This window comes from Cetorhinus maximus, chromosome 24 (assembly GCF_964194155.1).
Source record: "Cetorhinus maximus chromosome 24, sCetMax3.hap1.1, whole genome shotgun sequence".
Taxonomy (NCBI): Eukaryota; Metazoa; Chordata; class Chondrichthyes; order Lamniformes; family Cetorhinidae; genus Cetorhinus; species Cetorhinus maximus.
This window is the reverse complement of record NC_135902.1, coordinates 1,829,298-1,854,832: the sequence shown is the minus strand read 5'-3', so window position 1 is coordinate 1,854,832 and position 25,535 is coordinate 1,829,298. Positions and strand designations below refer to the sequence as shown.

General features: G+C 44.8%; 1 long non-coding RNA gene across 1 annotated transcript in view; it reads left to right on the top strand.

The window, feature by feature from the left end:
- LOC144699601 (uncharacterized) overlaps positions 1 to 25,180 on the top strand; it is a 40,085-nt gene extending 14,905 nt beyond the window's left edge. Inside the window, exons 3-4 of the long non-coding RNA XR_013580570.1 lie at positions 19,334 to 19,430; positions 24,926 to 25,180. This is a non-coding gene — a long non-coding RNA (uncharacterized LOC144699601). The remainder of the gene's footprint in view (positions 1 to 19,333; positions 19,431 to 24,925) is intronic.
- The last annotated feature ends 355 nt before the right edge of the window (positions 25,181 to 25,535 follow it).

The following is a 25,535-nucleotide window of genomic DNA, read 5'->3' as shown; positions in this document are numbered from 1 at the left end:
CGAACATGGTACCTTGCTATTTCATCAGTAACTTCTCATAGGCTTCATTCTTCAAGCAGCCCAAAGACATGACAACCTTTCGGCCTGTCATTGTGCTGGTCGGAATGGAGCAGCTCATTCAGTTAAAGAATGAATGACGCAGGATGTCAATGAGTCACCAAGTCCCCTGGGAAGAGACATTTTCTCAGCTTTATTCATCCCTGATAGATGTGCGTCATGCTGCAGTAGAGTGTTCTGTGATTATACCCACACGGATCAAGCCTGCAAAATATCAGCCAGAATACTGATTATCTGAGTGCTAGGGTACTTTGTGGTTTTTAGGTGAACCTTAACTCTTGTCAACAGAAAAACTGCAAATTCAAATCTTGGAAGTTAAAAGTACCTGGAACATTGTCACTTCATGTTACAAGATTACTTGTTTCTCCAGGCAATATCACCTAAAATCTAAACCAGGAACAGGTATTTCTCACTCAAAACAGTGTCATACATCCAAGTATGTAGCATAGCTCCTTTCAACTGAGGGGTTTCTGCATGTGATTAAATGTATTGCTGAAGATGTCATATTGCTCAGTGATCTGAAGAGAATCTATTACTATTCTATTTACAACGTATCTGACACTTCGGTCTCTGCTTATGAACATCATAGTGAAAACACTTTGAGCTTCTTTGTTGAAGGAAGATGAATACTTGGTAAGTTAGCATTGTCACCAAATCAGAATCAATAGCACAATGTGGGAGTCATCAGCCACAGTGACACGGTCTAGAAAGTTTAAAAAATCATTTTTTCCTTTCCCACAATTAGAGAGCAGGAAATTACAAAGAGACCTTAACAGATGAGTTAATGGACAAAACTATGGCAGATGGTATAGTAATAGGGTCTGGTACATACAGGGTTAATGTGGGACTGAGTACAGTACCGCCCACACTGTGATGTCAGAAGACACATGACCCAGACTGAGGGTCAGTCTGGAGATGGACACGGTTGGCTTAAGACTGAGCATGGGGTCAGCTCCATACCTGTACCTCCTCCTGTAAATGTGTGCAGAGTTAAGAGTTGTGAAAAAGACATGCTGTTAACATACTCCAGGCCAGAAGTCTACTTCATGCTGCCCGAAGCAGGGTTCTTCAGAGTAGAACCTTGGGATTAAAACCCCCATCCTCACAAGGATGCTGACAAACTATGGAAAAGGACACCTTTACCGGATTCTACACCGAACCTAACTCCCAACTGAAGCTACAGACACTGAGAAAACTCACCAGAAAGAGAAATCTCCAATAGACACAAAAGCCTGGAAATAGACAAGAAAGGGAGAAGTTTTACTCGAGCAGAAGACTCCAATGCCCTTCCCTTGGGAATCCAGCTTCAGCAAACAGCATTCGCCGCCCGCAATGGGGAGATCGATTCGAAACAATTCCAGGCCAGCCCTGAGAAACCCCTTTTCAGTCGTTCAGTCAGCAACTCGCCGCTAAACCTAATCCCGGACTCCGAGGCTCAGCACGTGGTTCCTGAGTCCGACAAGAGTAAAGAAAATCATTAGCAATTCATTTTGTCTGTTCCAGGTGCATTGTGGTTGTCCAGGTTCAGAAATAACAAGCCCGCGGTTCTTTCCCAAGAACACTGACTCCTGACACAATTACCACCAAGCTGATTAAGCCAGTTGACCTCTGCCACCATTGCAGTTCCTTCTCCTTCAGGCAGCAGTGTGCCACCACCATTTTGAAAAGCCCACCAAAAACCAGCAAGCGCGGGAAGATCCTTTGTTCACCAGTAACCGGCGGCACCTTCTTGGAAGCCTATAATCTCTTAAAGCTGTACCCACACTTTTTAAAATCTTCAAAAATGGATTTGCAATTCCACACTTCCAGCTCCACTGGGATTCACCCCTGGCTCTGACCAGACACACAATTGGAATCTTTGGAGAGGAAGATTTTTAAGATACAGATTGCCACAGGTCTCAATAAAAAATCAGAGGCAGAACAAGTTAATGCACTTCTTTACTCAATTGGGCCAATAGCAAATGACATCATTGCATGACAAGCTACAGATGAATCACCTGCTAAGTTTGATGATGTTTTGAAATTGTTTGACGTCTATTTCAACTTGACATCCAATAAAACACTGGAGAGAGCCAAATTCAATAAGAGAGTCCAACTCCTTGGGGAACCTGTCTATTCCTTCATTAATGATCTCTATTGGGTGGCAGTGAGGTGTGAATAGAGGGATTTAAAGTCTGAGCAAATCCGAGATAGAATTGTGGTGGGTGTTGCAGACGATTCACTCTGACCTTCTACAAGCTAAAGATGATCTTACCGTAGACAAGGTGATCCAGCGAGCTAGACTGTCTAAGCAACGTGAACAACACAGGACAATCCGAAGGGGAGAGGACACTACTTGGGCAGAAACCAACCCTCAGTGACCAGGTCAGGTCAATAAAACGCAGGGAACACCCAAGTCAGGGAAAGCAGTTCCTGAGCAGAGTGACCTTGCCTGCGCTGGGGTGAGAAGCGCCCTCACAGGAAAGATCAGTGTCCTGTGAGTACAGCTCCACGCTTCCGCTGTAACAGACAGGGACACTTTGGTAAACTGTGCCAGTCAAAATCCCAGCACCGCACAGAAAGCCCAAAGGTCACCTAGGAGGTCAAGACCGAAAACCCCAGAAGACACACAGCCATGCTTCTTGGGTGAGGTTAGAGGTTGTGGTTCTTCATTTTGGAATGCGGACATCTTGGTAACTGGTTAACTAACAAATTTTAAATGAGACTCAGGTGCCAGTGTGACAGACAAGGAATCATGGCTGCAAGGTCGTTGGATTCGAACGACAGGCATTCCACTTTATGGAGCAGGAGGAGTCTGAATCCCAGTCCTTGGCACGACCCTGGGATCACTGAGGGATGGTGACAAATAAATCTTTGAGCTGATGTATGTTGTCCGCAATCAGCCTTCCTCTCTCCTGAGCAGAGATGCCCTCGATCTCCAACAGCCGGCAGAAGATGTCAAGACTACTACAGCCATTAGCCGGCAGGACAGCACGGTCCTGAGTCCTCAAACACTAAAGAGTGTTCAGACTCTGATTTCACCTGGTATCTTCCATTTCTTTCTCCGGAGCAGATTTGCCCATCAGCATTCCAGGTCCTGGAAAGTCCCCAATGATCAGACCAACTTACTGCGCATGAGATTACCATTACACCTCTGGTGGAAGTGGTACCAGAGACACACCAACAGCCTGAGGAGCCTCTACCTCCAACTGCAATGATGGCACAGTCACCAACCACTGCGCACACACAGCAACATCCAGCCAGTGTGCCAAAACCACAAGGGATGCCGGAACCAGGTAGCAGTTGTGCACCATCAACTACAAAAAGCAGAGGCGAGCATGCTACTCAATCCTCTCCTTGCCACGGGAATACTCTTCCCCAGATTCAGCAAGATTCCAGACAGCTATCCCTGACCTTCTATCTTGCTCCACCCTCTCATTTCTGCTTCTCTTTAGTTCTGAAGAAGTCATACGGACTCGAAACATTAACCCTGTCTCTCTCTCCACAGATGCTGTCAGACCTGCTGGGTTTTTCCAGCATTTTCTGTTTTTAATTTCACATTTCTAGCATCCACAGTATTTTGCTTTTATCTGAGCATTTAGTTGTGGTGTTAGAGAAAGTATCACCAATATTTGGTGAAAAGCTTGCTGGGTGGAATGTCATCATAAACATAGCAACTTAGAATCTTGACCAGAATTTTACACCCTCCACCCTTGCCCAAGGAGTGGGCCAGCAGGCAGGCAGGCATGAAATTGGGAGCATGGCAAGGGCACCAAACCCATTGCCTACCAACCTCTGCTGGTATTTTACCACTGGCAGGGCAGGTGTCAGGGGGCCGACTCCACCTTGGGCCAGTTGAGGTCCTTATGTGGCCGGTTAATGGTGCCTCCTCCCACTGCTGGTATTTAACCAGTGATGAGGGTGCCCATGTCACATGGCGAGGTTACCAGGTAAACCCTGGCAAACCCGGCTGTAGGCTTGGTGGTGGGAGGTGGGAAGGGGTTCAGGCATCCTGTGCCCAGCAGAGGTTCCCCTCAGCAGTGATCACTGCTCCTGCTTACACTCCCCATGCCTCCTGCTCACAGCCCCTCACACTATTGCCCGAGCCTGCCTGACTGGCCTTTGCAAAACCCCCTCAGCCTGGCCTCCATGCTGTTCCTCTTTAGTCCCTCCGAGGCAGGACATACTCCAGATGACAGGGAAAGCCACAACCTAAGCCACTTACCAACCGAGCAGTGGTAAAACCGTACAGCTCACCAGTCCCGCAGAGGCAGGTTCACCACAAACTCCAGGGTGGGGCCACTACTTCCAAGCCAAATTCCAGCTCTTGTCTCTGCAATCACTCCATAAATACAACAGTAACTGAGTGCAGAGATAAATGGAGTAATGCTTTGAACCTGCACATGTCAGATACCCAAGGATGAGGATGTGTATCAGTAACCCATTCAGACATGTTGTGTAACACAACAATAACTTGCCTGGAGAAGATGTTGAACAAATCCTACAAGTAGACGGTTTTTGCTCCGAGCACCATCTCCCACAATCGCCACTCAAAGGACTACAAAAATAACAAACAGAAGATCTCCCAAGTACCTCCAAATTAGAATAACTAATTTTGCCATTTAAATGGAAACAATAAGAGTAGATTAAATTTTAGAAGGTAAGATCCGAAGTATTACCATGTTAATAATAATAATATAATAATAATATAATAATAATATTACCATGTTAACTTTGGAAGCCATTTCCAACAGTGCCTGCATAATAAACTCTGCCACATCCAAGCAACCTTTTCCACTAATAATTTCATGTCTTTTTGCCAGTTATTATAATCCATTACATTGGTTATGCAGTGATTCCCAATAAGCAGGCTTCACTTGTTAATATTTTCAGTTCACTCAGTCAATCCTCTCAGTCACGGGTCCTGTTTAAAACAGGGCCCGAATCTTCTGCTTGGTGTGTGGGGGTGGGGCTGGGCCCTGCCTTTCGACGGGTAAAATGACGCCCGGTCACATTGGGCGTGTGTTCCGATGTCACCGAGCGTCATTCCAATATTCAGTTCGACAGGCACGTACCAGAGTCAGCTGCGCGCCCGCCAAACTGTCAAAGACTTATTAAGGCCGTTAATAATCTAATTAAGCTGGTTGTCTGGGCTGCCCATTGGCAATGGGCGGGCAGGTGAAGAGCCCAGGCGGCCTTCGCATTTATCATGAAACCTCATCCATGGACAGGATGAGGTTTCATGAAGGGTTTATAACTTTAATAAAATTTTTTATTAAAATTCATAGACATGTCCCAGCTCATGTGACACTGTCACATGATGGAACATGTCCGAATAATTTTTTTCATTCTTTTTTTCCATTTTCCACAATCAGACTAATCCCCGTGAGGCAGCTCTGTGCCTCAGGGAGATTTCCGTGCTCTTTCCCATGCATGTCTAAAGGAGAGCAGGCCCCGATTCTCCCTCCCCCACCCCCACCCCCGCCCACACAGGGAGCGCTCGGATCTCCCAGGTGCGTGTCACACTGGGCGGGCCTTAATTGACCCGCCCACGTAAAATGGCAGCACGCAGCCAATCACGGGCGTCGATCGGCTATGCGCCTGCCCGCTCCCGCTCAGCCCCCCCCCTCCCCCCCCCCCCACCGACAGGGAGAAAATTCTCCCCTAGAAATAGGTTCAGTTTTTAACTAGGTGGCAGAGGCGGCAGCTTTGGAAGGTGCTGTCGAAGGAGGCTCGGTGAGTTGCTGCAGTGCATCTTGTAGATGTATGGAAATTTTAGCCAGCGATGCTAACACCCATTAAATAATTTTAAAATGGTTGGGAATGGTCTCTATCGGTACGGCCAAGTTGAAAGAAGGACATTTATTTTTTATTCATTTACGGGATGTGGGCATCACTGGCTGGGCCAGCATTTATTGCCCATCCCTAATTACCCTTGAGAAGGTGGTGTGAGCTGCCTTCTTGAACCGCTGCAGTCCATGTGGTGTAGGTACACCCACAGTGCTGTTAGGGAGGGAGTTCCAGGATTTTGATCCAGCGGCAGTGAAGGAACAGTGATATATTTCCAAGTCAGGATGGTGAGTGACTTGGAGGGGAACTTCCAGGTGGTGGTGTTCCCATCTATCTGCTGTCCTTATCCTTGTAGATGGTAGTGGTTGTGGGTTTGGAAGGTGCTGTCTAAGGAGCCTCGGTGAGTTCCTGCAGTGCATCTTGTAGATGGTACACACTGCGGCTACTGTGCGTCGGTGGTGGAGGGAATGTATGTTTGTGGATGGGGTGTCAATCAAGTGGCTGCTTTGTCCTGGATGGTGTCGAGCTTCTTGAGTGTTGTTGGAGCTGCACTCATCCAGGCAAGTGGGGAGTATTCCATCACACTACTGACTTGTGCCTTGTAGATGGTGGACAGGCTTTGGGGAGTCAGGAGGTGAGTTACTTGCCACAGGATTCCTAGCCTCTGACCTGCTCTTTTAGCCACAGTATTTATATGGCTAGTCCAGTTCAGTTTCTGGTCAATGGTAACCCCACAAGATGTTGATAGTGGGGGATTCAGTGATGGTAATGCCATTGGATGTCAAGGAGCGATAGTTAGATTCTCTCTTGTTGGAGGTGGCTCCAACCAGCAGAGAGTTTTCCCCCGAATCCCATTGAACCCAGTTTTGCTAGAAAATGTATTTTAAATATGTAGATTCAGTCCATCTGTCAGTATCCATCAACAATGGGGAAAATTTCAATACTTAACAAAGAGCTTCAATATGCATTTCATGAGCTTTGCTTATTCTTACCAGCTGACTACCATTATCTTATTATCTTACTGGAGCGCCTCACACACTGGCTTCCACCAGCAAATGACATTTACATAGTGTCTATAACATAGAACAAACATCACTTGACAAAGGCATAAGGAAAAAAATGAAATTTGAGTTAAAGAAGGAGATATTAGGGGGGGAGGGTGACTGTCTTTCAGGAAGTTTTCAATAGAGGAGAGAGATGAGGAGGAGCAGAGTGGAAAGGTTCAGATAGAGAATTCCCATGTATGAAGTCAAGTCAGCTAGATGAACGTTCAAGCCATCAGGGCATAGTTCCCGAATCCCTTTGTTATTTTAAGACTAAGATTGAACCTAATATCCCATTTCCAAGTAAGCTAGGAAAGCAATACTGCTAAAGTGACAAACCTCTGACATGGTAATAAGGCAAAACGCTTAAAACTGGTCACAATCTAGCTGGACACTGGTATGGGGGAGGATTATGATTTAATGAACCAAATATCTTTTTCTTGTCTGTGTCTTTCCTTATGTTAATGTTAAGCATTGAGCCAGTTAGGATCTGCATTCTTACATATTTTTGAAGATAAAATAAGTTCATTAAAAGTTCATTATTCATATTATACACTTTTTCTCCATCTCTGTATGAACAATTACAAAATTAATTTGGGTATTTATTCTATTGGAATTGTGAGATTTCAGAGCTTCAAACATAAATCTGAGTAGCATACATGTTTGTGGCAGCTACTCAGTCAACAAGGTTCCTGCATTATCTGATTCACCTCAGATAATCGAAGCTGAGCAAACTGTGAACTGAATCTGCAGAAATGGTGTCACTTCCTGAAATGTTTTGTTCCACTCTGATGCTTCTGATTACATGTGTCAGGGATTCCTACCTGCCTCAAACATCCTACAGAGGGAATAACTGCTTCCCTATTAAAATGGCTGAATGAAATGATGAACAATGACAAATGGACTTAATTGCAAAGGATAGTGGCCACCTCAAAAAATGCAGAATCAACCAATTAACACTGGGAAAGGTAGGCAGAAGCAATACACAGGAGAGGCATAAAAATGGACTGGATTTGTCAACCTGCTAAGCTTTCACATTATCAATTCTGTTGTTTAATGAATGGTCAGTTCTCTCTGAATCAAAATGTGTATGATGCACAAAGGAAATATGGCATATAGTTTAAACTAAGTCAACTGCCAGAATACACCAGATTTTCATTTGCTATTAGTACAGCTTTTAACCCACAATTTACTGGAACTGAGAATGAACATTTTTATTATTATTATTTAAATCCTAGAGTAGCAATTGTCAGACAAGTGCCCCTTATTTTGTTCTGAATCTTGTGAGTGTTGATGGATTATTCAGTCATGGGGAATGTCACTGTCAAGACCAATTTGATGACTGCTTGGTGTTCACTCATGAATAACAATCAGGAGAAGTCTTGTAACTACAGCCAGTCACACCACATCCTTCACTCAAAATACTTCGCATCCAATAAATTATTTTTTGAAGTGTAGTTATTGTTATTGGTGGCAGCATTCTGTCTTGTAAAACGATGGTTTGCACCTTGATGTTTGACTCTGTGTTAGGCATCACCTGGCGTCACTCTGCTGTGGTGGTCTCTGCCACATTGTTGCAGAGGAAGACGGTGGCTGCGAAGGTGCACAATTCGCTGAACTCTGTTTCTCTGGGCCCGCTTCTTGGCCAGCTGATCTTTCCATTTCTGCTCATGCCTTCCAATGCTCTTCCAAACAGTCAGCTTCCAGACGTCACAGTATCAGAAACTGTCTCCCATTTCTCAGTGCCATTGTCCGCCATCTTCATATCTTGCTTACAGGTGTCCTGGTAGCTGAAGCAAAGGTCATGACCCAGTGGCCAATTCATCAAACAGAAGGTCTTTGGGTAAATGGCCGTCATCCATCCGATGGACATGGCTGATCCAGCACAGGCACGGTTGGTTTAGCAATAAGTATATGCTAATGGTGTCAGCATGTTCCAGGACCCGTGAGTTATCCTGCCAAGCGAGGATAAGTCTGAGATAGCGAAGGTATTCTCACACATGCAAACTCAGCAACCAATTTGCAAACAGTAAGTGGGATTAGAGAGATGAATGTGTGGTTCAAAGACTGGTGTGGGAGAATTGGGCTCTGGTTCGTGGGGCACTGACACCAGTACTGGGAAAAATAGGGACTGTACCATTGGGATGGTCTACACCTGAATCATGCTGGGATGAGTGTTCTTGCAAATCATATAACCTTGGAAGTAGAAAGCATTTTAAACTAAATAGTGAGGGCAAAGGGTTAAATGTGGGAAGATGCGATATGTCAAAGAGTAGAGACAAGGTAAGAGAGGAAGATATTAATTTGGGAAATGATAAACAGGCCATGACAGGAAGGGACAGGGAGTAAAAGTCTGAGTAAACCAATAGATAAGGCTGGAGGTTACAAAAATAATAAAAAGATAAAACTTAAGGCTCTGTATACGAAAGCATGTACAAAACAGGTGAACTGGTAGTGCAAATAGAGATAAATAAGTATGATCTAATAGCCATTACAGAGACATGGCTGCAGTTTGGCATAGTTTGGAGCCTGAATATTGAAGGGTATGTGACTTTCAGGGAGGACAGGAAGCTAGGGAAAGGTTGAGGGGTAGCTCTGTTAATTCAAGAAGACATTAGCACAATAGAGAGAGATGACCTAAGTTCAAGAAACCAGGATATAGAAGCGGTTTGGTTGGAGAAGAGGAATGATAAAGGCAATAAGTCACTTGTGGGAGTGGTGAACAGGCCCCTCTAACAATGATCATATGTTAGGACAGGGTATCAAAGAAGAAATATTGGGAGCTTGTCAGAAAGGTACAGCAATTATCCTGGGGAATTTTAATCTACATTTAGGGTGGAATTTTTCATGCCCTCTGATGTGATAGGTGGTGAACGTACGGATAATATGGCTCGATCGATTTCACAGCGACGGGAAGGAAGGTAGTGATTGTCCGCTCAGCCCGCCAATGGTCGGCTGTGTTTCCTGCCGATGGCCGTCTGGGAGATCATTGTGATACATCAGCAAATCATTAAAAGGCCAACCCGCCAGGCTCTGGACCCCCGCCCCCCAACAGATCGTCCGTCCACATCGGCGGGAAAGCAGGTCGACGTGTTTCACAGCAGCACACGAGCGACGAGCACTTGGCGGCTTCACTTTGGGGGAACTGAGGTAAGTGAGCAGCAGCTTCTCCACAGCTCACCAAGGTCGCCTGTTGCTCTGCAGGTTTCAGGGGTTCCGGGGGGGGCCTGGGTGACATGCTGCCCTGCCACAGAGGCTACTGTTATCGGCGGGGGAGGGTTCCAGGGGCAACTGCTGCCCTGGTGTTGGATCCCACGCACATGAAATCGAGGTGGGGGAGGGGCAGGGTAGGTGAGGGAAGTGGCCACACAGTAGGGACACCTGTATAAACTGACCATTCCTCTGTAGCTGAGGCAGTTCGGGCACAGCCACTGTGATGTGATTGGGGTCAGGCTCCTAGCCTGCTCGTCCACACAAGCAACTTGGAGGCATCAAAGTCCCACCAAGCGCTCCAGACCTTACCCCCCACCCCTCCCCCCACCGGCACAGACTGCGAGTTCACGAACATTTTACTGGACCGGGGAGCAGTTGGACTGCACACGTTGTACAATCTCCTCGCCAACACTGGTCATGTAGCAGTCACTGCTGGAGGTGGTTACAGCCCCTTGCAATCTCAGCATCCCGGTTAGGAGCTGTCTCCCCCATGTCACAGGCTGACAGGGCAGCCATGCAGCGCACTCATCTCTGGCCATTCGAGGGGTGACCAGCACTCTCCGGGAAGTGTTAAGGTGCCGTCACACAGGGCCAGGAAAGGTGCTAAGTACCCATGCTAACCACGTCTCTCTCTCTTTCATCCTGCAGGAGGATCACATCAGGAGCATGGAGCCTGGTGACCTAGCTGTGTGCCTGATGGCCTACAGAGAGCGGAGGAGATGGGGGAGAGAGCGACTGAAGCTCCTGGCCGTGCAAAAGCAGGAGCAGCAACCTCAGGAAGAAGGGGCAATAGGGGCTCCCACACACGCTGCCCAGGAGCGATAGTGAAGCCGTGGCTGGTCGGCCATTTAGGACATTATTGAGGGAATTTGTTTTCTCTCAGAGGATTGTGAGATTTTGGAACTCTCTTTGTCAATAGGTGGCTGAAGCAGAGTCCTTGAATATCTTTAAGGCAGAGGTAGATAGATTCTTGATAAGCAAGGAGGTGAAAGGTTATTGGGGGTAGGCAGGAATGTGAAGTGAAGGTTATAATCAGATCAGCCATGATCTTATTGAATGGCGGAGCAGGCTCGAGGGGCCGAGTGGCCTAGTCCTGCTCCTGATTTGTCTGCTCGTATGATTTATGAACTGAAACGGGCCTCTACAACCAGATGAAAACTCGTCTGAGAAATATTTTCAGACGAAAATTCTATTTTTCCTTAGTTCTGTTGAAGGGTCATACGGACTCAAAACGTTAACTGTGTTCCTCTCCACAGATGCTGTCAGACCTGCTGAGTTTTCCCAGATATTTTTATTTTTATTTTTGTTTTGAAAATTCATCCTGAGGTCTCTATTTATAAAGCTGATATGTCATTGGCTTTTTGAGGACTTTGTTATGGAATGAATGCCCTTGCTTATAAGTTAATGAGTTATTCCATAAGATAATCGAGTTCAAAGCATTTATTGGCTTTCATAGGAGTTAAGCATACACTGTTAACTATTATTACCAATAAATACACGTATACAATAATAACTGTTGCAAATAATAATCACACTTGAGACACTTACAGTCAAAACAAATTACAGAGAATTCATCACATCATAGGTTTCTAACTCAAAAGAAACAATTGGCTTAACTTTGTCAGGTTCTGAAATATATATTCTAAATCCCCTCCTTTTTCACTCTGGCGTTGTGGGAATCTGCACATATCACCTTGAGGTCTTACCTCACCCAATTAGCAGAACTTCTGCTTGAACAAGAATAGCTCCCATGACTTGACCCATTTCCCTGACCTTTCAGATCGATGGCAAGAATCTTTTCTAGTTCAGAGCTAAATATGGATTTTCGCACAGGTGGGCCGGCCTTGGAGGTCTTTAAAATGTCAGATGTGACCAGATTCCGGGGTTCACACCCCATTCCTGGTGCTGGCAGTTTTCACTGGCATGGGATATGGATGTGGGTAGCGAGCCCGCACACTGTACTCCTGACCCGGTTGGTTTCATTGGGGGGATCAGCATCTCATGTCCCCCTGCAATTCTCATGGAGTTCATCCAGCTTTTAAAGAACTTGTGGTTCAAGGCCCTTAGAAGAATCATGAACCATAGTCTGGATTTGGGAACCTTTTGAAAGGTATGTTTAAAAGCTCTTACTCCTGCCCCCTCATATTCCCATGCCCTCTCCATGCCCCACTATATCTCCCATGCCCCCTCTATGCCAACATACCCATGGCACATGCCTTCCATGACCCCATGCCTCTTCCATGCCCCCTGCACCACCGATGCCCACTCACCCAGTACACATTACGTACAGAACCAATGAGCCATATAATAAAAATGGCAAGTATTGAAATGCTGATTTAAAAATATCCATTCAGAAATATGCTTTGAAAAGAAATACTGCCCTCACAACTTTATAAAGTTGTCATTCAGATAGTGCCACTATATTATCAATAACACAAGCTTTACTCCACTTCACACCTCTTAATCTTGCCCAAATAATTTTCTGGATTTTCCGGTCCCTCCGAAGTCAATGGACTTTGAACAGCTCACCACATTTTCCATCCTCATCCCTGCCGTGACAGGACTGTAAAATTCCACCCATACAGTTTTAAAAAACAAATCCTAGAAAGAATAATTTATTATAATCTCGTAAAGATGTCAATCAATCAAAGCTAAAACTCCACTTCAGCCTGTGTAAACAGACTCCTACTGAGCTGATTGCATTAGTGAGTCTTGGAACTCAGCCAAGCATTTACCATGAGGCCATTTGGAGAATTAGATGTCTGGCCATCTGTTTCTGTTGATACAGCTCCCAGATGGGTAGGCTGGCTCAGTAATAGCTCTGTTGGCTAAGTGGCTAGAGTGTGGTGCAGAATAATGCCAACAGTGCAGTTTTGATCCCCATATCCCCTGAGATATTCCTTGGCACATGCCTCATCACCTTACCTCACAGTGATACCATTGGCATGAGCAATGATTGGCAACGCTCAGACAATGACGGAGAAAACCAGTTTATATGGAATTCCTTTATTCTTGCCACTGAGTAAGAAGCGGTGAAATAAACTTATCTGTACTGGGGGAAATATCACAATATTCAAAAGCTGTTTACATTGGTCTCGTCACATCTATAAATCTGGTCCTGGGCTGCAGTGGTAAAGTAATGGTGTTTGCTTATGTAACGTTTATTGTTTTGCAGAAGTTAAATGCATTGCTCTTTGGAATCTACATATAAGAAAAGTCAGAATTCACAGGAAAAAGATATGTTTCTATTTTTCTTATCATAAACGTGGTTATTAATGTGCCCCCTTCACAAGATTCAGTGCGAACTGTAGATGGCTCAATTTATTTTAGACGTGATATACCAGTTACACCAGTACCTGAACTTGTAGAAACATGCAACCTGTTTATGAAATCTGGGTCCAACAACGTTCAGTGATTGAAAGTAGACTAGAATCTGAATGAATTCAATTGTTCTAATCTACTTATTAGACAGCACCAACAGTCATGATGATGAATGCTGGGAGCATGTTAAATGACTCCAATAAATTCAAAGGCTCTTACAAGGAGAGATATGATCAGCCATTTACAACATAGTTGTTAGAATAATGAATATTAATTCATCATTAACATTACTTAAAGAGAAGTCTTCTAGTTCATTTGGCAAAATAGTTGCTAGGAACACAATATGAAGGAGTCAACTGCTGCTCTAAGTCACCTTTCTTCAGGTCTAGACCCTAAAGAGAGAATTTAAACCAAACTTGCCCTTTGGAAAACCTACAGGATTGGGTAGAACACTGATAAATATTACTCTCACATACAGGATTGGGTGGAACACTGATAAATATCACTCCCACAGAATTGGATGGAATGCTGATATATATTACTCTCACAGAATTGGGTGGAACACTGGTAAATATTACTCTCACATACAGGATTGGGTGCAACACTGATAAATATTACTCTCACAGGATTGGGTGTAATACTGATAAATATTAGTCTCACAGGATTGGGTGTAATACTGATAAATATTACTCACACAGGATTGGGTGGAATACTGATAAATATTACTCTCACAGGATTGGGTGTAATATTGATAAATATTACTCACACATGATTGGGTGTAATACTGATAAATATTACTCTCACATACAGGATTGGGTGTAATACTGATAAATATTACTCATGCATGATTGGGTGGAAGACTGATAAATATTATTCTCACATATAGGATTGGGTGTAATGCTGATAAATATTACTCACACAGGATTGGGTGTAATACTGATAAATATTACTCTCACAGGATTGGATGTAATACTGATAAATATTACTCTCACAGATAGTTAACTTCCCAGTGACTTGACAAACAATAATGCATTTTCTTTTTCCACTGGACAATTCAAAATCAAACTTATCATAATGAATGGAGAAAAATTATCAACCAAACCTGATTTCACAAATTAACAAAATTGTCAAATATAAAAAAACTCTCAGAGACAAACACAGGGCAACAAAACAGAAGCAACACACAAGTGCTAAAAAGATGACGTATACATTGCAGCCAAAAATGAAATGCAGAGTCCATTCCTGTTTAAGAGTTTCAATGTGTTTCTTTTGAACTCTTTTGCTGGGTTTTGAAGTGATAAAACCCAATCCTACTGCAAGGGGTGGAATTGATTTTAATAAATGTATATGAATTTTGGAGCCTTAATGTGCACCTGTATGGATGGCCCATTACACCTTTACCTGTATGTCAGCTGCTTCTATACGTGGCTGTTCTAACATACAACTGAGGGCATAACTGTGAAACGATGATGCTGCAGTTCAAATCCTCCAAGGTCAAATACAGTTCACACTAACACATTTTTCATTTATTTGTTTAATTAAACTATTTGTTTTAAAATTCAGTTAACAGGCCAGTAAATAATTAAGTAATGTTATTTACCATAAACAATCATTTTCTATTTTTCTGGTTCCCAAAGCTTATTAATATTCTGTATGGCTTAACGCAGATGATTTGTTGTTTGTGCAGACAGTTACGCATTAAACTTTAACAGCTTTTAAAATCCAATCAATCATTTATGATTCCTCAGCTGTACATAAAACCAGACAGCTGAACAGAGTAATAGCTTTTCAGAGCCACTTTCCCTGTTAGCAACAGAACCCACTGTACCATAGGTGGTGCCCCAACTCCCCTAGGATACTAGGGTCCAATTATAATGTGAATTTAATTATTCTTAAGACCTCTGCTATCCCATAAGTTAATTTCAAAATCCTATATTTTTTTAACTGAAAAAGTACTGTACCATTTTATTGTACACCCTATTTAGGTGATGTATGTTTTCCAGTTTGTTGTTGACTTCAAGATCATAAACCATTTGCTGTAACTTGCCTTCACATTAAAGCTAAATGTGAGATCCTTTTTTTAGTGCTTTTGTGCTGATTTTCCTGAGGGCCATGGGAATAAATGAAGTGTGTGGCCCATCAGTCTGACATCAGTCCTGTGTGCATTGGTTTTATTTTGGGCCTAATTCGCATTTGCTGGAGGTTACATGTGTGGGTGCAAAGGCATCCTCGTGGACACAGTGATGATGATTCAGGAAATAAAAGCTATAGGTTTTAAAGGTTGTGCATGTTTCGAGGTTCTGTGGAAACGCCTGTGGTCAAACATTTGGACATGCTGAAAACTGGGTGAATAATATTTGAGTTTAAAAATTGTAAGATGACATTTTTGAGACATTCCGTGAACTTATCTGTGTCAGTGGATAACCATTGAGCTGGCTGTGGTTCCAGGAGGCAAAACCTGTGGCACTAATGCTCACCAGTAATGTAAAATCCTTCCGAATATCAGTAATGTGGGTAAGTTACATCAGGCTATTCGGCCTTAATGATGAGGCCATTTCAACAACCCCAACAACTATTTTATAAAACAACTTTAACAGAGTGAAACTTCCCAGGGTGCCTCACAGGACCAATTATCAAACAAAAGATGACACTGAGCAACATAAGGAGATATTAGGACAGATGACCAAAGCTTGGTCAAAGAGATGCTTTTAAAGAGCATCTCAGAGCTGGAGAATGAGGTAAAGAGGCAGAGAGTTTTCGGGTCAGAATAGATCTTAGGGCCCAGGCAGCTGCAGGTACAAGGGTAGGTGGAGTGAAAAGAATCTGGGATGCTCAAGAGGTCAGAGTTGGAGGAGCACAGAAATCTTGGAGGGTTGTGGGGCTGGAGCAGGGTACAGAGATAGGGAGGGTCGCAGGGGTTGGAGAATGTTACAGAGATAGGGAGAGTTGTGGGGCTGGAGGAGGTTACAGAGATAGTGAGAGTTGTACGGGCTGGAGGAGGTTACAGATAGAGGGAGAGTTGTAGGGGCTGGAGGAGGTTACAGAGATAGGGAGGGTTGTAGGGGTTGGAGGAGGTCACAGAGATAGGGAGGGTTGTAGGGGCTGGAGGAGGTTAAAGAGATAGGGAGGGTTGTAGGGGCTGGAGGGGGGCTACAGAGACAGGGAGGGTTGTAGGGGCTGGAGGAGGTTACAGAGATAGGGAGGGTTGTAGGGACTGGAGGAGGTTAAAGAGATAGGGAGGGTTGTAGGGGCTGGCGGATGTTACAGAGATGTGGAGCTTTGCACGGCTGGGGGAGGTAACAGAGGTAAAGAGGGTTGTAGAGGCTGCAGGAGGTTACAGAGGTAGGAAGGGTGGTGGGGCTGGAGGAGGTTACAGAGATAGGGTGGTGGGGCTGGAGGAGATTACAGAGATAGGGAGGGGTGCAGGGAGTGGAAGATGTTACAGAGATAGGAAGGGTGGTGGGGCTGGAGGAGGTTACAGAGATAGGGAGCATTGCGTGGCTGGAGGAGGTAACAGAGGTAAGGAGGGTTGTGGGGCTGGAGGAGGTTACAGAGAAAAAGATGGTTGTGGGGCTGGAGGAGGTTACAGAGATAGGGAGGGTTGTGGGGCTGGAGGAGTTTACAGAGATAGGGAGAGTTGTCGGGGCTGGAGAAGGTTACAGAGAGAGGGAGGGTTGTAGATGCTGGAGCAGGTTACAAAGATAGGGAGGATTGTGGGTATGGAGCAGGTTACAGAGATAGGGAGGGATTAGGGGCTGGAGGAGGTTACAGAGACTGGGAGGATTGTGGGGCTGGAGGAGGTTACAGAGATAGGGAGGATTGTGGGGCTGGAGCAGGTTACAGAGATAGGGAGGATTGTGGGTATGGAGTAGGTTACAGAGATAGGGAGGGGTGTAGGGGCTAGAGGAGGTTACAGAGATAGGGAGAGCAGTAGGGGCTGGAGGAGGTTACATAGATAGGGAGAGATGTGGGGCTGCAGTAGGTAAGAGGAATAGGGACGGTTGTTGTGCTAGAGGAGGTTACAGAGATCGGGAGGGGTGTAGGGGCTGGAGGAGGTTACAGAGATAGGGAGGGTTGTAGGGGCTGGATGAGGTTACATAGATAGGGAGGGTTGTGGGGCTGGAGGAAGATACAGAGATAGGGAGGGTTGTGGGGCTGGAGGAAGATACAGAGAGAGGGAGGGTTGTGGGGCTGGAGGAAGATACAGAGATAGGGAGGGCCAAAATCATGGAGGAATTTGAAAACCACGACAAGCATCTTATACACAATCTGGAGCAAAGGGTATTTTTCTCCATCATTGAAGCAAAATCCTGAAGCCAGTAGCAAACAGCTTGGCATGAGGTGGCTGAGCCCACTGACCACACAATCACTTTGCAAAGGATCTTGAAATAATGCCAGAAAATATAATTGCCTCAGCAGGAGGAGTAAAGTAAGGGTGAACCCACATGCAGATGCAATATTGTTTGCTGGTACCGTTTCCTGTCATTCTCCGTTTTGTTAGTTACAAAATTCAAAGCTCTCCTGAGCCTTCCATGGGTTCGATTTTATCTGTCCCTTGGTGACCCAGGCAGCACCCACACAGCCTTTCCTTTCTATCCCACTATCTGGCTGATCACTTTGACATGCACCTGAAATCTTTCCCCTCCATGCTAATCAGGTTCCACAGGAAGATCACAGTCTGACCCCAGCAGAGAACACGCATGTTACATAGAATTTATAACAGAGAAACAGGCCATTCAGCCCAACTGGTCTCTGCTGGAACAAAAACAAAAATACCTGGGAAAACTCAGCAGGTCTGACCGCACCTGCGGAGAGGGATACAGTTGATGCTTCGAGTCCGTGTGACCCTTCATCAGAACTAAGACATATAGAAATGAGATGAAATATAAGCTGGTAGAAGGGGGTGGGACAGGAGAGCTTGATAGGGGCCAGTGATAGGTGGATGCCAAGAAGAGACTGCCAAAGATGTCATAGACAAAAGGACAAAGGGGTGTTGACAGTGGTGATACTAGCTAAGGAATGTGCTAATGGTGACATTAAGGGAAGCAAGCTAGTGGTAGATGGCCCTAGTGAGGGTGGGTGGGGGGGGAAGGGATTGAAATGGGCTAAAAGGTGGAGATGAAACGATAGATCGAAATAAATGTAAAAATAGGAGGGAAAAGAAAAATAGTTGTAAACAAATTATAAATTATTGGAAAAAGGGGGATCGGAAAAGGGGTGGGGATGGAGGAGAGAGTTCATGATCTGAAGTTGTTGAACTCAATATTCAGTCCAGAAGGCTGTAAAGTGCCTAGTCGGAAGATGAGGTGCTGTTCCTCCAGTTTACGTTGAGCTTCACTGGAACATTGCAGCAGGCCAAGGACGGACATGTGGGCATGAGAGCAGGGTGGAGTGTTGAAATGTCAAGCGACAGGGAGATCTGGGTCATGCTTGCGGAGAGACCGAAGGTGTTCCGCAAAGCGGTCACCCAGTCTGCGTTTGGTTTCTCCAATGTAGAGGAGACTGCATTGGGAGCATTGGTCTCTGCTGGTCTTGATAGTTCACACAGGTCTTCCCCCACTCTACTTCATCAAGTGCTGTTGGGTAGTGGCAGTAGAGGAATATTAACCCTCCCTCTGTTGCTTTCATAGTTCAACAATGCTTCAATTGAAAGAATATTAACTGATTGCGGTGACTTCAAAAGCTCTGAAAAGCATTTTAAAAACCGAGCATATGACTTGACAGTTCAGAACCAAATTAGGAGTCTTGCTGAAAATGATAACAGGATCTTAATGACTTCCTGGAGGATTTTACAAAAATGTCACTTTAGTTCCCTACGGTCTTTCTATGACTGAAAGGGAAGGAATGGCTGATCAACATAAATTGAGAGGTCTTGACTAAGTCTGTATATCTGACTGGAATAATCAGAATTTGATTTTTGTCTTGCACAGGGACTTCAACATTTTGCTTTTTACCACATCAAAATCATCGGAATCTGCCATTTGCCCTGAACTCATGGACCTTTGATATTGTGCAGCAGACATAAAGGTACAATTGTCTTACAAGCCTCCTCTGTGGGATATTACAGAACCCCTGTAGATGCAGACTTCAAAAATAATCCTTCATCCTGTTTTAGCAAGGGTAAACTCACATACTTCATTGTGTCATGTTGTTTAATTTAAATAGTACCATGAAAACAAAAGACAATCACACAAACATAGATTCCTATAAAAAAGGGAAGATGATTTAATAATTTTAAACACAAATAAAAACAATGTGTGCCTCCAGAATAGTCATAGTAAGAAGGCCGGTCCTGGTGGGACTAACTCTCAGCTTGTTTCCAAAAACAACAACTTCTCACATCTTTAACATAATGAAACATCCCGAGGCACTTCACAGGGACATTAGAAAAGTTTGACACCGAGCCACATAAGGAGATATTTGGTCAGATGATCAATCTTGGTCAAAGTGGTAGATTTTAAGGAACATCTTAAAATAGGAAAGAAATTTAGAAAGGCAGAGAGATTTAGGGAGGGAATTCTGGAGCTTGGAGTCTAGGCTACTGAAGACAGCCACTGCTAGTGGTACAAATATGGCTGAGGATGGACAAGGGACCAAAAATTAGAGGAGCGCAGATATCTCAGAAGGTTGTGAGATTAGAGGGTATTCCAGAGAGAGGGAGGGGCAAGAGCATGGAGAGGTTTGAAAAGGAGGATTGGAATTTTAAAATCAAGATGTGGCTTGACTGGGAGCCAATGGGGATCAGCGAGCACAGGGGTGATAGTGGAATGGGGCTTAGTGCGAGTTAAGACAGGGGCAGCAGAGTTTTGGATGACCTCAAGTTTACGGAGGGTAGAATGTAGGAGACCAGCCAGGAGTGCATTGGAATACTCGAGTCTGTAAACAGACTGGATTAGTCTCAGCATGTCACCTCAGACAGGGAGAGGGATGAAGTCAGTAGTTAGGGAATGGAGTTTGGAGCCAGGACCAAAAACAATGGTTTCAGTCTTCCGAACACTTAATTGGAAGAAATTTCTTCTCATCCCATACCAGACATCAGATAAGCCGTGTGATAATTTAGCAAGGGGCAGCATGTAGCATTTATACAGGTGATGTTATGTTTTTGCTGTTAAATCCACTAAATACTTCATTGTACTCACTGGATATCCAGTGTAGTGCTGAACTGGACAGAACTGAAAGGCCTATGATTTAATGGTGACTTTTGTTGAGTTAGCTGATCTTAGCCAAGGCAGCAGGTGAGGTGCTAAATCTGCCTTCAATATCACTGAGCTGCAATCTTCCCTCAACTAACACAGCCAGGAGTCAAACTAAATGTTTGTTTATCTTAGTTACCCGATGGCAATTTGCACGTGGCTCAGGTAATAATCCAGAGATTATTACCTTTGAGGTTCTGCTTCTTAAATTAGTATCTAGTTCCTCATTCTGACTATGCAGAACCTCTTTCCTCATCTTGGGTCATTGGTATCTACATGGATCACAATTAAGGCCATTCCTGAACCTGAGACACGTTTGTAAACCTTTCTCCAGGTTGGGAATGCCTCAGGTGAAGGATGCACATCTACCCCCACTGACAGCAGGAGCCCCGGTATAAGAGAGGGATGAAAATCGCATTTCCTAACCCTCGCCATTTTCGTCAGGACTCACGTGTTTAGCAGACTGAATAAATGCACTTCTCCTTTGTTGAGTCGTGAAGAAATTTGCCAGACCAGGAGGGGGTTGTGACGTGAGTAAAGTGCAGCAACTTTCCTTTGCGTTTCTCTGCAACTTTTACACCAGCAAATGTTACTGCAGCAAAGTTGAGTGTCTGGCAGAGAGTGGGGAATGGGAGAAGGATTCCCTTAAAGCCACACCCAGCACATCTGGACAGCAGCAAGAAGGATCCCCAGCTGTGCCTTTAAGCTCAAGCTCCTGAGTATTAAGAAAAGCACTTTTAAAATCTGGATTCTAAAACAGGAGCAGCCTCATCCCAAGTGCAGGGCATAGAGGCACAGGAGCAGCTTGAAATGCCTCACTCATCACGTGCATGGCTTTGAGGCAGGAAGATACCATGACACTGAGTGCCAGCAAGAAGGAGCCATGGAGTGATGAGGAACAGGGTAATGTACCTTAATATGACCGAGGGGCAATGTTGGAGGAGAACGTGTCTGACCCGAGAGGGGGAGGCAGAGCTTTGCGATCTTTTGTGAGAAGGCCTGCAGCCTACACTCCCAGTGGCCTTGACGGTGACCATGACTGTCAGTTACTGCGTGACTGGCTCTTTCCAAAGTCCCACATCTGACCTGTGTGGTATCTCCCGGTCCGCAGCACACAGGTACACCCAACAGGTAACCAATGGGTGGACACTTCATCTCCCTCAACAGCAATGCTGCGGCGCAGGGACAGAGGGTGACAAGATTTGCCTCAGTCTCAGGATTCCTCCAGGTGCAGGATGTAGTTGACTGCACACATGTTGCTAGGGCACCCTATGTGAACGCTGAGAGGCACATCAAGGGCTACCATTCCCTGAACTCCTGCAACTCCTCTGTGACCAATGCAACAGGTTTTTACATGCCAGCACCTGCTACCCTGGTAGTTGCCATGATTTGTTTATCCTCAGGGATTCTGGGATGCCAAGAACATTTAGACTCCCACCCCCTCACCCTCCACACGTGGATTCAGTACTTAGATTTCCAGAAGACATTTGATAAGGTGCCACGTCAAAGGTTATAGCTGAAAATAACAGCTCATGGTGTAGGGGGTAACATATTGGCATGGATAGTGAACGAGAAACAGAGAGTAGGTATAAATGGGTCATTTTCTGCTGGGCAAGATATAATGAATGATGTGTTACAGGGGTCAGTGCTGGGGCCTCAACTTTTTACCATTTAAATATATGAATGAAGGAACCAAAGGTATGGTAGCTAAATTTGCTGATGACACAAAGATAGGAAAGTAAGATGTGAAGAGGAAATAGGGAGGCTATAAAGCGATATAGATAGGTTAAGTGGGTGGGCAAAGCTCTGACAAATGGAATGCAATGTGGGAAAATGTAAAATTGTCCATTTGGCAAGAAGAATAAAAAAGAAGCAAATTATCTAAATGGTGAGAGATTGCAGAGCTCTGAGATGCAGAGGGATCTGGGTGTCCTAGAGCATGAATCACAAAAGACTAGTATGCAGGTACAGCAATTAATTAGCAAAGCTAATAGAATGTTATCATTTATTGCGAGGAGAGTTGAATATAAAAGTAGGGAGGTTATGCTTGAGTTGTACAGGGCACTGGTGAGACTAAATTTGGAATACTGTGTACAGTATTGGTCTCCTTATTTAAGGAAAGATGTAAATGCGTTAGAAGCAGTTCAGAGAACGTTTACTAGACTAATACCTGGAATGGGCAGGTTGTCTTATGAGGAAAGATTGGACAGGTTAGGCTTGTATCACTGGAGTTTAGAAGAGTAAGAGGTGACTTGATTGAAACATGTAAGATCCTGAGGGGACTTAACAGGGTGGATGTGAAGAGGATGCTTCTTCTTCTGGGGGATTCTAGAACTAGGGGTCACTGTTTAAAAATAAGGGGTTGTCCATTTAAGACAGAGATGAGGAAAAATGTTTTCTCTCAGAGGGTTGAGAGTTTTTGAAACTCTCTTCCTCAAAAGGTGGTGGAAGCAGAGTCTTTGAATATTTTTAAGGCAGAGTCAGATAGTTTCTTGATAAGCAATGGGGTGAAAGGTTATCGGGGGTAGGCTACAATCAGATCAGCCATGATCTTATTGAATGGCAGAGCAGGCTTGAGGGGCCGAGTGGCCACTCCTGCTCCTGATTTGTATGTTTAGATGTGTGTTCATATGTTTGTTTGTTCGATGCACAGCTCAAGCTGGCTGAGACAATAAAGACTTTGAACTGCATGGACACAGCTGACAATCTGTAACTATATTTTACATAATTATAATTTTCCACAGATAAAGGTATTTGCTTGTTATATTTACACATCTCTAATTTCTTACTTCATACAAGTAAACAAATCTAAATGCCACAGAGTTCCCATTGGTGGTCTAAGTGACAGTGTCCTCCGCTCTTGGACACTCCCATGTGATGTTCCCCTTGTTGGAGGAGGGGGAGGCGGAGACTCATGTCCCTGATGATGTGGCTGTGTCATATCGACCAGACTCATCGTGCGGGGACCTGTTGGGGCTCTACATCAAACTGCACTAACTGCATGTCTGCAGCGGCAGCCACCCTCACCTGAACCCAGCTCGCAGATGGAGCATCTGGCTGAGGGACTGAGGAATCAAAAGACAGTGAAATTCCCTCCAAAAATCATGGAATCTTCACCCTCGTCCTCTGAATGCTGAGCCCTTGGAGTTGTGTCCCTGAGGCTGTGGAACTGGAGCTCAGCTATCAGCCCCTCTCACCGCTAATCTTCCACCTTCAAGATAGTCCCATTCAATAATCGCAATTCCTCCCTCGCTACTACAATGGAGCTATCGCCACTGCTCAGGAGATCTTGCACACCTTGCTTGAGGATGCATAAAAGGTGGCAAGAGCAGTTAATAAAGCATAAACCTAGGCTTTATTAACAGGAGCATAGAGTACAAGAGCAAGGAGGTTATGCTGAACTTGTATAAGACACTAGTTAGACCTCAGCTGGAGTGTTGTGTACAGTTCTGGGTGCCACACTTTAGGAAGGATGTGAACACATTGGAGAGAGTGCAGAAGAGGTTTACAAAAATGGTTCCAGGGATGAGAAACTTCAGTTATGAGGATAGATTGGAGAGGTAGGGACTGTTCTCCTTGGAGAGAAGAAGGCTAAGAGGAGATTTGATAGAGATGTTCAAAATCATGAGGGGGCTGAAGAGAGTAGATAGGGAGAAGCTGTTCCCCCTGGTAAGAGGAGTGAGAACGAGAGGGCACAGATTTGAAGTGATTCGCAAAAGAAGCAAATGTGACGTGAGAAAAAGTCTTTTCACACAGCGAGTGATTCAGGCCTGGAATGCCTGGAAGTGTGGTGGAGGCAGGTTCAATTGAGGCATTCAAGAGGGCATTAGATAATTATTTAAATAGAAATAATGTGCAGGGTTACGGGGAAAAGGCAGGAGAATGGCACCAGGTGAAATGCTCATTTGGAGAGCTAGTGCAGCCACGAGGGGCTGAATGGCCTCCTTCTGCACCATAACAATTCTGTGATTCTGGCTCACACCTTCTGCATGCAGTGCACATGGGACTTACCATGAAGTTGGCTAGTCTCTCGTGGCTGCTCATCATGTGCTCTCTGACATCGTCGTGACAATAACATTCCCCATCGGGAGTACATGACCTTGCAATGCACTCCGGAAACTCAGCTTGATGAGCACTTAACAGTCACTCTAGATTCAAATACTCAGTCCCAAAGGGGACTCTGGAGTTGGTTGGTCAATTCTCTCACATTGTGGCCACACTTAAAGATGGAAATGCGTGGGCTGGGGGTAAATCTAGGTGGGGAAATGGATTTCTGAGACCTACCTGATCTGACCCTGCCTGTTTTGTTTTGTTTGTAATTCTCCCCAGATTACAGAATCTCTAGATCCAAGCGATCGTGCGGCTGAGTGCAAATACCTTGTTGGAACACAATAAGGAGTTGGAACCATCTGTTCTGGGAAATCCCAACACCATCCTGTTTGTTAAGACTGAATAATAACCTTTGAGGAATATGCAGTTATTTTTGCTACTTGTACCTGGCAAACAAAGTGTAATGATATTTCAATTTAGAAAAATGTAACAGCTTTCTGTAATATTTAATTCAATAGTCTGTAGAAAGTAAGGGCTGAATTTCCACAGATAATTGGTGATGGACCGGGAGGCGGGAGGTCTGGCAAAATGGGGTGAGGAGGCATCAGGAGTGGAGCCTGCCATCTTCCTGCCAGCGTGCCATGCTGCCAACAGTGGCAAACGTGGTGGCTAAACCACACACTAGGCAGCCAAGTGAGCCACTTAAGTGGCCAATTAAGGGCCACCTTCTGCTACCGAGGGCATTTTATCCATGTTGGAATGCCCTGCCGCTGTGTGGGTGACTGGCAGGAGACCTGGTGGCTTCCCAGTTTCGACCCAGTTTAGATGGGGGATGGTCCTTCTTTATGGATGGTCCATTGTCCCTTGGCAGCAACAGCTGCCCTCACAG